The sequence below is a fragment of the Triticum dicoccoides genome, chromosome 1A (genome assembly GCF_002162155.2).
Source record: "Triticum dicoccoides isolate Atlit2015 ecotype Zavitan chromosome 1A, WEW_v2.0, whole genome shotgun sequence".
In the NCBI taxonomy this organism is placed as follows: domain Eukaryota; kingdom Viridiplantae; phylum Streptophyta; class Magnoliopsida; order Poales; family Poaceae; genus Triticum; species Triticum dicoccoides.
Genome location: NC_041380.1, coordinates 120654023 through 120667002, shown reverse-complemented (window position 1 = coordinate 120667002; position 12980 = coordinate 120654023). Strand labels below are relative to the sequence as shown.

At 51.4% G+C, this 12980-nt stretch overlaps 1 pseudogene; it reads left to right on the top strand.

The window, feature by feature from the left end:
- The first annotated feature begins 680 nt into the window (after positions 1–680).
- LOC119352009 overlaps positions 681–12980 on the top strand; it is a 96373-nt pseudogene continuing 84073 nt past the window's right edge.

The following is a 12980-nucleotide window of genomic DNA, read 5'->3' as shown; positions in this document are numbered from 1 at the left end:
GTGAGCCGGGTCGGGCCAGGCACGCCTACAGCCAGGACCACTGTCTCCGCACCCTCTTCGGAGGTCCTCGTCACAGGATCAGCAGGTTAATCGAGGGACGCCGGAGGCGTAGCATCCCCCCGCAGGCCCACTCAGGGCACGCCAGGGCCGGAAGGATAAACTGCGGAGACATGCGGTCAGTCGGACATATCACTCACCACGTCTTCTGGGGCGCCTTCGGAAGTGTCACTGGCGTCATCGACATTGTCACCACCGCCGCCAGCACCCCCATCATCACCAGGATCATCCACAACGTTGCCTTCATTGGCGCCCACGACCACGCCGTCATCATCAGACGCGAAGGCCCTGACGAGGGCGTCCACGTTGTCCTCCACCCACCGCGCCAGGTCACCCCGGACGGCAATGGGCATGGGTGCGATGGCAGCGTCGAAGTCGAAGTGGGGGTCCCTATCCTGCAGATAGCTGAAGACACGGGAGAAGGCACGCCCGAGCAAGGCTCGGCTCCTCTCTTCGACAAGCCAGCGTGACCTCTCAGACCGGTTCTCCAGAAGCGTCACCACATCAGTGAAAAATTGGAGGTTGCCGGCATAGTTGACCTCGTGCGGCTCCCTAGCAGCAGCCTCGCAGACATAGCCCAAAGCTGTGTTAGCCCTCTCTCGGAGCGTTTGAAGCATGGGGGCATGCACATGCTCCAGAACCCACCACCGACGGAGCTCCTCCTCACTTCGCTGCGCAATGGCCTCAGCGTCATCGACCCTCTGTTGAAGAAGAAGCTGCTCGGCCCGGGAAGAGGACAGCTCCACCTGCGCCGCGCCGAGGGCGGCTGCGGAGGAGTCCGCGCGCCACGTTGCTTCGGTCAGTTTGGCTCTGAGGGCTGCGGTCCTGCCCTCGGCATCGGCCTTGATCATCCCCAACATCGTCCCGTGTTCGCGCTCGAGGGCCGAGCGAGCTTCCGCCATGCAGCGATCGACTTCTTCCTGGGCTCGGGCTTCGCGCGCGGCAACGTCATCCTCCGCCTGGGCCACCAGGCGCTCCCTCGTCTCCAACCGCTCAAGGTCAAGGTTGCGCTCGGCGGCCTCCAGCGTCAGCACCTCCTCGCGCTTCAGAAGCTCCGCCCGGTTGACAGAGTCCTCCCCAATCGACTCAAGGGCCGCCTGGCGCAATTCCACTTGCTGCTCCAGGGAGTTGCTCCAGGCTTGGAGCTCCCATGCGCGCTCCTCTACATCCTTGCACCGCCGGTCTACCTCCCGAGCCTCCTCAACTGCCAGGGAGCAGACCTACAGCGAAGCTGCCAGCGACGCCTCAGCCTTCGCGTTGTCAAGATCACGTTGATGACGCGCGAGGGCTACGGCAACCTTTAGTTTGCACTTCTCCTCAGCAAGGCGCAAACCTTCGGCCTCGAGGCGTGCGTCCTCGTCAGCAAGCTCTGCCCCGATTCGGCTCACCGCATCCGCCGCCACCTGGAGGAACTCTTCATGAAGGGCACGATGCTCCCGAGAACGCCTGAGCACCTCTTCCACATCACCTTCTTCCGCTGGAGCATGCAGAGGGCCCCGGGGCGGTAAGCCCCCTCCAGGCGTGGGGCAAGGGGCTGTCGCCCCAGCCGTCGCCAGATGGACCGCCCTGAGAGTCCGGCCTAGCGTTGATCCACCCACGGAGGAGGAGCCAAGGACAGACCACAGCCATTCGCCTTCTATGACCAAAGAAGGGGCACGGGGCAAGCCTGACGCGCCCAAAGAAGACTCGTGAAGAAAGGGCATCGGGCGAGCAAGCTGGAGGCGCCCTATGGAGAAGATCACTCCACCAACCGGTCCATCAGTGAGGGCACCACCTGAGCTCGGCGGACCCGGAGCCAGCAAAGGGGGCGAAGCTGCGGGGGCTGGCTCCTGGGTCGACTCGATGGACTCAGCAAGGCGGGACCTGAAGGGCCACGATCAGCCACAAGGATAACAGAGCAAGTGAGTAGGGAAAGAAGAAGGCTTACTCGTCCATGGCAAAGTACTTCTTGCGCTTCAACAAGCGGCAAGGGCGGTCACTGCCGCCTGAGGCCTCCTTCCTCTTGTGAAGGGCCTCGAAGTCTACACGAAACCGACCCAAGCGCCTGGGGCGGGGGTCGGCCTGGGGCGCAGAAGAAGCCTCAGGATTGTCGGCGCCGAAGGAGTCAGCTTTGGGGGCACCGTCGGGCGTCGCCTCGCGAAGAACGGCTGGGGGCTCGGGAGCCCCGGCCTCAGGAGCCGAAGGCCAAAACCCTGCATCAACCGCCGCGCCAGGGCGGGCCTCGGGAGATGCCGCCTTCGAGGCTTCACACGGCGCCACCACCTCGACATTAGCCACCTCAGCTCCCGCCGGCTCTCTTCCCGCTCCGTCTCCTGGGGAGGGACCGTTGTGGCCGGAGGGGGGAGCAACCACGACAACTGGGTTCTCGCGAGGCCCCATGAGGCCAGCCGGGCGCAGCCCCCACTCGTCGAAGCTGGGCATCTGCTTCACGAAATCGGCCCTGCCGGAACAAAGGTACAGAAGGACGCCGCCGCTCCATAGGCTGCCTAGGGAAGGATCACCAGTCAAGACCCGAAGCACCGTCCGCAGCACTTCGGGCGCCAAATCCTCCTCCTGAAGTCGCATGCGGTCTCCGCGCCCCGCAAAGTCCCACATCCGGCGAGAGTGGCGCTGGAGAGGAGCAATGCGACACAGAAGGAACTCCCTCACGACCTTGGGTGTTGTCACATTGTGCGCCCTCAAACTTCCAAAGCGGCGCCAGACGAAAGCGAGCCGGAGGCTCGTGAGCGGTTCATGACCCCAGCCTGGGTTGGGAACAGCAGGCAAGGTCGGGTGCGAGAGCAAGGGGCTGGGCACCCCGACGTCCATGTACAGCCACCGCTCTCTGAACCTGACCTGGGGAGGCGGAAGGCCAAAGTCAATCCCTAAAGCAGCCATCTCGGGCATGGCGAAGAAGCTCACACACCCCGAGCACTGAGTGGGATCGCTCAGGCGCAAAGAGAAGAAGTGTCGCAGCAGAGCAACAGAAGGAGGGATGCCTAGCATCGCCTCACACACGAAAGCAAAGACGACCAAGAGGGTAATGGACTCCGGCCCGAGGTGCATCATGTGGATCTGATAATGGGAGAGCACAGCATTGAAGAAAGCAGAAAAGGGGGAACCAGACCCGCCCATAGGGCATCAGCAAAGAATCGGACCTCCATGACGGTCCTAGCAAGAAAGGCGCGGGATGCGGGACAAACTGTGGTCCGGCCGCACTCGTTGAAGATGGAAGCGAGGGCGGAGTGGACCTTGTCCAAGGCTTCCAGGTTGAGTATGATTGACCGATCGACGGCGGGGGCCGCCGCTGGAGGTGCGCAGGACGAAGGCGCGGGCTTCTTCCCCCTTCCCTTCTTTGCCGGTGCCATGGCGTTGGGGGAGGGGAAGAGCTCGAGCCGGATTGGCGGCGGAGGTTGGAGCTCAGAGAAGAGGAAAGGTAGGAGGCGAGCGGGCAGCCAAAGAAGGAACAACTGTGTGCAACTACGGGTCCGCTTAGCCGGGCGCGCAGCAAGGCGTCGTGGGAAGTGCAGACGCCCACGCCCTATCAACCGCCACGCGACGCCCAAGGCTACAGGCTGTTAGGGCCCGCGGTGCTTCACGCTTGCCCCTTCCCTTCTCTGCTAAGCCAAGCACGCGCGCGCCTTGGGCTCGGGGGATACTGTCGGCGTTCTAGGAACGGGAGTCCCCAGACTTGCCTGCCTGCGGCCTGCGGCGTGGCTCAAGCGGGGGCCCAGCGCGGCCCATCTTCATCAGCTCAAGCTCAAGACCCTCGCGAGGGGCCAAGCCTCGCGGGGCGGACGACAGGAAGCTTCCTCAAAGGCGGCCTCATCAGGCAGGCTCGCGAGGAGGCGGAGAGATCAATGCAAGGGTACCTCGCGAGGAACCCATGACGCAAGCCATGACGATCGAGACCAGGCGGGCGCCGGTCTGCGCAGTGTCCTTGTTTCCCCTTTGGTGCAAAGGGGGCAAGCATAGGCCAAGGCATCAGACAAAGGTTACCATTCCGGTGCAACAAGACCAAGACCAGCCGGACGGCAGGACGAAGGTCACCGTGGAGCCCAAGACGGCGTCATCGCCAGTGCTTTTGGCAGCCGAAGACCACCTTTGGTCAGGATAACTTGTACTACATGTTCCCCTTCGAAATGGCCAATTGTTGGCACCCTTCCCGCTCATTATTTGGGGAGAGGCCCAGGGCCTCTATAAATAGAGCTAGCCACCACAGAGTGGAGACGGCTGGAAATCTGGTAGAACCATAACAGAGAGAAAGAGAGAGGCGACTGAACTCACCCTAGCAGTTCATCGCACCAGCTCAAGAACACCTCTCGCGAGGCTGTTCTTCCCTTGTACTGTCCATCATCACCTAGAGGCAAGCCACGACACCACACACTGGAGTAGGGTATTACACCACAACGGTGGCCCGAAGCAGTATAAAACTCGTGTCTCTTGTGTTGTTCATCATTTTCATCTTAGTTCGCACGAGAGGATCAGACGTGGATCGGTAGGGGAAAGATCTCCGTGCGCACCCCAGTGTTCGAACCTCAAGGGTCTGCCAGAACCCGAAACCCAACAATAACAGTAGGAAAACATGATGCAAAATGGATGTATCAATGGGAAATAAGTTGGAGAGTTAGAGAGTGTCTCTAATGGGTTGCCTCTAGTGTTAAGGCTATCCAGTACGAAACACGAGCAACCGACTAGGCCGATACAAAAGCCTATCCATCTTAAAGCCCATTTATTCTTATTTCTTGTGAGGAAAAGCCCATATTTCTTGAAGAGGGGTGGTCCCAGAAAAACCCTCCTTCCTCCTCGCATCCACTTATACTGCAGCTCGCTGGACTCTCCCGCTTCCGTTTCCCCCCAATTCCCCCCCACTCCCCATCTTCTTCACTCGTACAGAAAACCCCCGCTCACCTTCTTCCTCGCTCGTACAGAAAACGCCTACTCCTCTTCTTCCTCAGTGCTACAGAAAACCCTAGCCCTCCTTCTTCCGCACTCGCACTGCCACTAGGCTCGTCTCTGGCTGCTCTGCTCAAACCCGTGAGCTCGTGACGTCTGCAAGGAAAATGGAGTCGGTTGACCCCAACGCTAAGAAGATGAGGCTCCCACTAGCGGTGACACTGGTTGTAGATCCCGCACCAGGTAGCGGGGAGGGAGAAGCAGCGAGCCCCCACCCCCCGGATCTGAGGAACCTATAGAATCTCGGGTGGACCGCATCAGTGATCTCCCGGACGCCATCCTTGGGGAGATCATCTCGCTTCTCCCCACCAAGGAATGCTGACACACCCAAGTCCTCTCAACTCGGTGGCGCCCTCTATGGCGCGCCATGCCCCTTAATATCGACTATCATCGGCTATCTGTCATTTCTACTTTTGAACTCCTCAGAGCCATCATCTCCTCCCACCAGGGATCCATTCAACGCCTCCGCATCCCGACACATTACCTGCTGTCCATACCCTACACGGTGGATGTCTGGCTGACATCCCCTGAATTCCAAAGACTCCAGCAGTTTGAGTTCTACCATTACCACGAAAATTACATACCACAAACCGAACACCAAGAATTTCTACCCGCACCACTGTTGTCCATCTCGTGGGTTTCCTCCTCTCTCTCCACACCGCCACCTTCGCCTGGTGCCATCTACCAGACGATCTAGTAGAAATGCTTTGACTCCCACTGCTAAAAAAACTTCCGCTTGTGGTGGTTTATCTATCAGAGGCCTCACTACACAACATCATACACTCCATTTGGCCTGCCCTGGATCGCTTGCTGATTGTTTTGGGAATAGAAATTGATATCAGTTGTCTCCAAATAAAGTCGCCTCACCTTAAAAGCATTCGAATTTGTTTTGAAGAACAACAGCTCATCATCGAAGATGCCCCTTCACTTCAAAGGTTGCTTCTTCATTATTGCTATATACCTTCGCAAATAACTGTTGTCTCTGCACCTAAACTAGAGACCTTGGGTGTAATTCGTGATCCATTTAATTATCACAAGTTGGTGTTTGGCTCCACACTTATTCAGGTACCATATATTATCATCTACTCATTTGTAATCATAAGCTGCATTTTTCATTTGTGCACATAAGTTTTATATCATCTTGGAGTACACTTTGGGTACTAATATTATGTTATATGCTCAATGAAGAGTTCGTCCATGGACTATCAATGGTCCCAGATTCTATCAAGATCTTATATATCGGAATGTTTAGTTATGATCTAAACATAATTATTGGCTTGCCGTGATGATTTACATATCTGGAGAATCTATATATAAAGGTGATGATTTCATGCACATTGGAAGCCCATATATATTGTACTAGAATTAACCGTTCAGCTATTGCTCTTTCGACATACTCTTTTTTTAGACCTTAATTGTTTTCAATCTTCATGTCTACTTAGGCACTAACACATGGAGAAAAACATATAACCAATCTGTGGCGTAATAAGCACTAGGATTTTCTCAGTTCTCATGACATTCATTTGAGGACAATAACGATGGAAGGATATGCATCCAACCAGGCAAATAGAAGCTTTGTCATATTCTTCCTGTTGAGTGCGAGATTACTATTGTCCATGATGCTTAAGTTTTTCAACAAGAAATTTCTCACGGACAGACACGTTGAACAACAAAAAAAGGACTTTCTTGTGGAAAAATGGGCTTCTGAATGTGCTGGGCTTCTATTTACAACAACTTGTGGTCATGTTCCAGTAAATTTTTTGGCACAGTATGTTGATTTTATAGATCAGACTAGCCCATTTGTTTGTGACTGCCAAAAATAGTGATTGGATTAGATGTTATTGCCATGTTCAATCTGGGTTTTGTGTAAATTTGATGAACAATTAATCCTTGGGCTTTCGTATAATTTGTAAGCTTGAGTTAGATGTTGTTGCCCTTTTCAACTCGGTTGTGACTGTCATATTTTCTTTGAAACAAGGCAAATGGCTTGCCATTTCCTTTATTAAAGAGAGAATATTGTAACAACAAGGACCCAGCAGCTCGCCCAGTTGTCGAGATGGAGCAGGGTATCAACTATGTTGTGCGGGGGCTGTGGCCCGTCTAGCCCAGGCTTTTATTTAAGAACATGATGAGCCCAGTTGATACTTTTTTCTTTCTGAAAATGGCTAGCCCAGTACTTTTTTTGGATAATACCCAACCCAAGCCTACTTGCTTTTCTCAGCCCTACTGGGCTGCAAATCTTAAAAGACGCGGAGGGATGTATTCGGCTTCCCCAGAAAGTGGGTTATAAGTAGTAAGAAATGGGCTGTAAATTTTAAAAACATAGAAAACCGGCAACTAGATTCAAATTTTATTTTTTCAGGATCTCAAGATTTTAAATTTCATTTTTTTGCAGGGAAAATTTCATTGTATTTGAATTTGAAATAAAAAATTATAATTATTTTTAAAGTGACTCAAAATTTCGTGATTAAAAGAGTTCGGACCCCACAATATGGTATGTAATGCCAACGAAAATAATATGGACTTCAAAATATCCTTAAGAATTAGCAAATGGGTTGTAAATTATTAAAAATAATGGCAAATGGGTTATATGCTGTTTTCCACATATTTGGAGGCTGACTTGTGGGCCTACTAGGTTGACGATGATGTCGTCCTAATTTTTTTTAATGCTTTGTCAACTTAGTCAACATAGAGTAGTGAGTGTTGGATGTCGATCCAACCGCGGTCGTGCTTCTTCAATCTCTGATCTTCCTGCTCCAGCCGCCCAAACCAGCACCGGCGGGACTGCCTGCTCCCTCCTTCTGTGGCTGGCTGTGCTGTCGTGCAGGCCTCACCGGCCCACCGTACTCCCACCGCTGGCCAGGCCATCCCTCTACCCACCTGCACCTCATGTTATTTTCCGGCGACGGCAGCCTCACCCCACAACCGACCTGTCAGCCCTCGTACTCCCCTCGGCGTGGGCATGCACTGTCGTGGCTTCGCCGACTCCGGGTCGTTCCCTTCCTGGGCCTCATCGTCGTCCACCGTGTTGGTGCTCTCTACGCAGTGTGGTCAACATGGTCAATAGACGACAACCATCAGAAGAGGCATGTAAGTGGAGAGGCTGAGAGTAGGGACCTACACAAGCAAGTGCCTCCTTATTACATGAAAAAATGATTACCCTGATGACAGTTGAGACCCACTGGCAAAATCTTCACATGGTAGGAAGTGCCTTCTTATTATGTGAAAAAAATATTCCTCCCTAATCCCACCACCGGCCAGGCCTTCCCTCTACTCACCCACACCCCATGTTATTCTCCAGCGACGACAGCTCACGCCGCAGTGGAACCAGTGAACCCTCGTACTCCCCTCTGTGTGGGCATCCACTGCCTCGTATTCCTCAGCTCCGCATCATTCCCATATCAGGCTTTGCCGTCTTCCACCGCATTGGTGCTCTCAGTGCAGCATGGTCAACATCGTCAACAAACGACAACCATCGGAAGACGACTGTACATTTCCCGCAGAAAAAGAAGAAGACTGTACATGGTGAGGCTGACAGCTGGACTCACTAGCTACATCTTCACACGCAAGGAAATGCCTCCTTATTACGCACAAAAAATGATTCCTCCCACTGATAGCTGGGACCCACCACATATATCTTCGCACGCAAGGGAGTGCCTCCTTATCCTCCCTAACAGCTGGGACCCACCCGATTGAACCGTATGTAGTTTTGTTCGTCCGGTCGCTAACGTGTACGTATATACTGGTTGATTGGTCTCTCTGCAAGGATGAACCATGGCTGAGTAAGTAGTGGCACGTGTCGTAGTAGATCCCCTGGCGTAGCAGTTCAGGCAGTCCCGTCTAAATCGTGTAGGCATACCTACAGCCACATGATACGTCTCCAACGTATCTATAAATTTTGATTGTTCCATGGTATTATGTTATCTGTTTTGCATTTTTTATATGCATTAATATGCTATTTTATATTATTTTTGGGACTAGCCTATTAACCTAGAGCCCAGTGCTAGTTCTGTTTTTTCCTTGTTTTTGAGCTTCGTAGAAAAGGGATACCAAACGGAGTCCAAATGGAATAAAGCCTTCGCGATGATTTTTCTTGGACCAGAAGACACCCAGGAGATTTGGAGTTCAAGTCAGAAGAGCCATGAGGCGGCCACAAGGGTGGAGGGCGCGCCCCTTACCTTGTGGGCCCCTTGTGACCCCCTGACCTAGTTATGCCTCCTATATATTCACATATATTTCCAAACCACCAGAAGCATCCATGAAAACACTTTTCCACCGCTGCAACCTTCTGTCCCTATGAGATCCCATCTTGGGGCCTTTTTCGGCATCCTACCGGAGGGGGATTCGATCACAGAGGCCATTTACATCAACTCTATTGCCCTTCCGATGAAGCGTGAGTAGTTTACCACAGACCTACTGGTCCATAGCTAGTAGCCAGATGGCTTCTTCTCTCTCTTTGATTCTCAATACCATGTTCTCCTCGACATGGAGATCTATCTGATGTAATCTTCTTTTGCGGTGTGTTTGTCGAGATCCAATGAATTGTGGATTTACGATCAGCTTATCTATGAATATTATTTGAATATTCTGTGAATTCATGCATGATTTGATACCTTTGTATTTCTCTTCAAATTATAGGTTTGGTTTGGCCAACTAGATTGGTTTTTCTTGCAATGGGAGAGGTGCTTAGCTTTCGGTTCAATCTTGCAGTGTCCTCACCCAGTGACAAAGTAGGGGTGGCGAGGCATGTATTGTATTTTTGCCATCGAGGATAAAAAGATGGGGTTTACATCATATTGCTTGAGTTTATTCCTCTACATCATGTCATCTTACTTAAAGCGTTACTCCGTTCTTGATGAACTTAATACTCTAGATGCAGGCATGAGTCGATCGATGTGTGGAGTAATAGTAGTAGATGCAGGCAGGAGTCGGTCTACTTGATACGGACGTGATGCCTATATTACATAATCATTGTTTGGGATATTGTCATAACTTTGCGCTTTTCTATCAATTGCTCGGTAGTAATTTGTTCACCCACCGTACTATTTGCCTTCAAGAGAGAAGCCTCTAGTGAAACAGCCCCCGGGTCTATTTTCCATCATATTAGTTTTCGATCTACTATTTTGCAATCTTTTACTTTTAGATCTATAAACCCCAAAAAACCAAAATATCTTATCTTTTGTTTAGTTTTATTTATCTATCTCTATTAGATCCCACCTTTGCAAGTGACCGTAAAGGAATTGACAACCCCTTTATCACGTTGGGTGCAAGTGTTTGATTGTTTGTGCAGGTATTGGTGATTTTGCATTCTTCTTCTACTGGATTGATACCTTAGTGAAGCTCAAGAAGTAGCACCACACGACAAAAAATACGGCCATGTACGTACATACGGGTTGGTCTCAAATGCATACAACAACTGCAACATGTTCATTGGCAGCCAACCGGCTGGGTCAGAATGGAGAAACAGCGCCGTGTTCATCCGAAAGCAACTGACTAGGTCGGAACGCGTGCTGCTCATCGATCGAGAGCCAACCGGCTTGGATGGAACAGCCGAAGCGGGCCCCTGCTCATCGGGAGGGGTCTGGCATACCACAAAACAGAGGAAACGGCCTTCTGTTCAACCACCTATGGTCGAAACGGGGTCCTATTCATCGGCTCGGGGTCTGGCATACCGCAAAACGGACGAAACAGAGTTTCTTTGACTTCCTACGGTCAAAACAGGGTCCTGTTGATCGGAAGGGGTGTGGCATACCGTAAAACGGAGGAAACAGACTACTCTTCGAGTGCCTACGGTCGAAACGGGCTCTTGTTCATCGAGAGAGGTGTGGCGTACCGCAAAATGGGACTCCCGGGGCTACTGTTCATCACCGTCTAATGCGTCGCTCTAGCCTCCATGGGCTACTATTCATCCACCATCGACCTCCTGCAGCCTCCACGAGCTACTGTTCTTCCAGCCCTCCATGGGGTCATGTTCATCCACCCCCAACCGGCTGGGTTGTGGCGGCCTCCTCGGGGTCCTCTTCATCCAACCCCTTCCGAGAACTATTCATCCACAGCCAACCAACCGTCTCGATCGATTGATGTATCTTGACTCGTGTATGTGTGTATCATGCGTGAGGCAGCAACGAGCACTATTCATCGAGAGGCAACCCAACCGGCTACGTCTCACACGTGCGGGTGCCTTTGGCTTCAGTAAGTAGCAAGAAGGATCGATCGGGTTCAGTTAGGCAGCGAAGGAATCGCTCGGGTTCAGTTAGGTAGCGAAGGATCGATCGACTTCAGTGGCTAGCAGTGGTAGTGCGAGGGCGAGATCGATCGCTCAAGTTCAGTTTGCGAACGCCTCTCCATCGCGCTCGGATTCAGTTAGCGAACGTGTCACACACACGCACGCCTACGAGAGAAACATGCAAACCACACTACATCGCTCGGCCCTGACCACTCAAAGTGACCGGGAACTCTGAGAAAATGTCCTCGCCCTCACTTCTACCATGATTTTTTGTGTCATGGACGGCCCAAAGAATGTCATGCAGGTGCGTCCCTGGCTCGCCCAGGATGAAAAGCCCATTTTCTGTCATGATTTTTTGTCATAGAAGTAGGAGCCCACCACATCTATGATGATACGTGTTTTTGTCACAATTATCGTCATAGAAGTGTCATAAGCATGACATATTTTTTCGTTCGGGCCAAAATGTCACGGATGTGTCTTTTTTTTGTAGTGAATGTACAAGTGTGTTCTGACATAAACATGTTTTCTTCTTACCAGGTCGCAAGAACTACACCATTGCTGATGGGAAATGGGACATATGCTTCTGTTCATGGTGTTGGTACGGTCGATGTGAAGTTTACATCGGGAAAGGTCATGCGGCTGAAGAATGTGCAGCATGCCCCTGCTATTAATAAAAATCTCATCGGCAGTTCTCGTTTGTGTCGAGATGGTTATAAATTGGTATTTGAGTCCAATAAGGTTGTAGTATCTAAGTGTGGACAATTTGTTGTGAAGGGCTATGAGAGTGGAGGCTTGTTCTGCTTATCTTTGTCAAACTTTTGCACTAAAGTTACTAATCATGTTTGTAATGAAACTAAATCAAATGTTTGGCATTCATGACTTCGTCATATTAACATTGGTGTCATGACGCAGCTAGCAAATTTGAGTTTAATCCCGAAATTTACAATTGTCAAAGGTTCTAAGTGCCAAGTGTGTGTGCAAGCATAGCAACCAGGCAAGTCTCATACGACTACTGAAGTGAGGAATTTGGCACCACTTGAACTCATACATTCAGATCTTTGCGAGATGAATGGTGTGTTCACAAAAGGTGGAGAAGGATATTTCATGACTCTAATCGATGATTCTACTAGATATTGCATGATATATCTATTGAAAACAAAAGATGAGGCTTTGCACTACTTTAAAATCTATGAAGCCGAAGCAGAGAATCAACTCGATCGAATGATCAAAAGGCTTAGTGAGGGAGTCCTGGATTAGGGGGTCTCTGGACAGCCGGACTATCTCCATTGGCCGGACTGTTAGACTATGAAGATACAAGATTGAAGACTTCGTCTCATGTCCGGATGGGACTCTACTTGGCGTGGAAGGCAAGCTAGGCAATACGGATATGGATATCTCCTCCTTTATAACCGACCTTATGTAACCCTAACCCTCTCCGGTGTCTATATAAACCGAAGGGTTTTAGTCCGTAGGACATCAACCATAACATACAATCATACCATAGGCTAGCTTCTAGGGTTTAGCCTCTCCGATCTCGTGGTAGATCTACTCTTGTACTACCCATATCATCAATATTAATCAAGCAGGACGTAGGGTTTTACCTCATCAAGAGGGCCCAAACCTGGGTAAATCATCATGTTCCTTGCCTCCTGTTACCATCCGGCCTAGACGCACAGTTCGGGACCCCCTACCCGAGATCCGCCGATTTTGACACCGACATTGGTGCTTTCATTGAGAGTTCCTTTGTGTCGTCGCTGTTAGG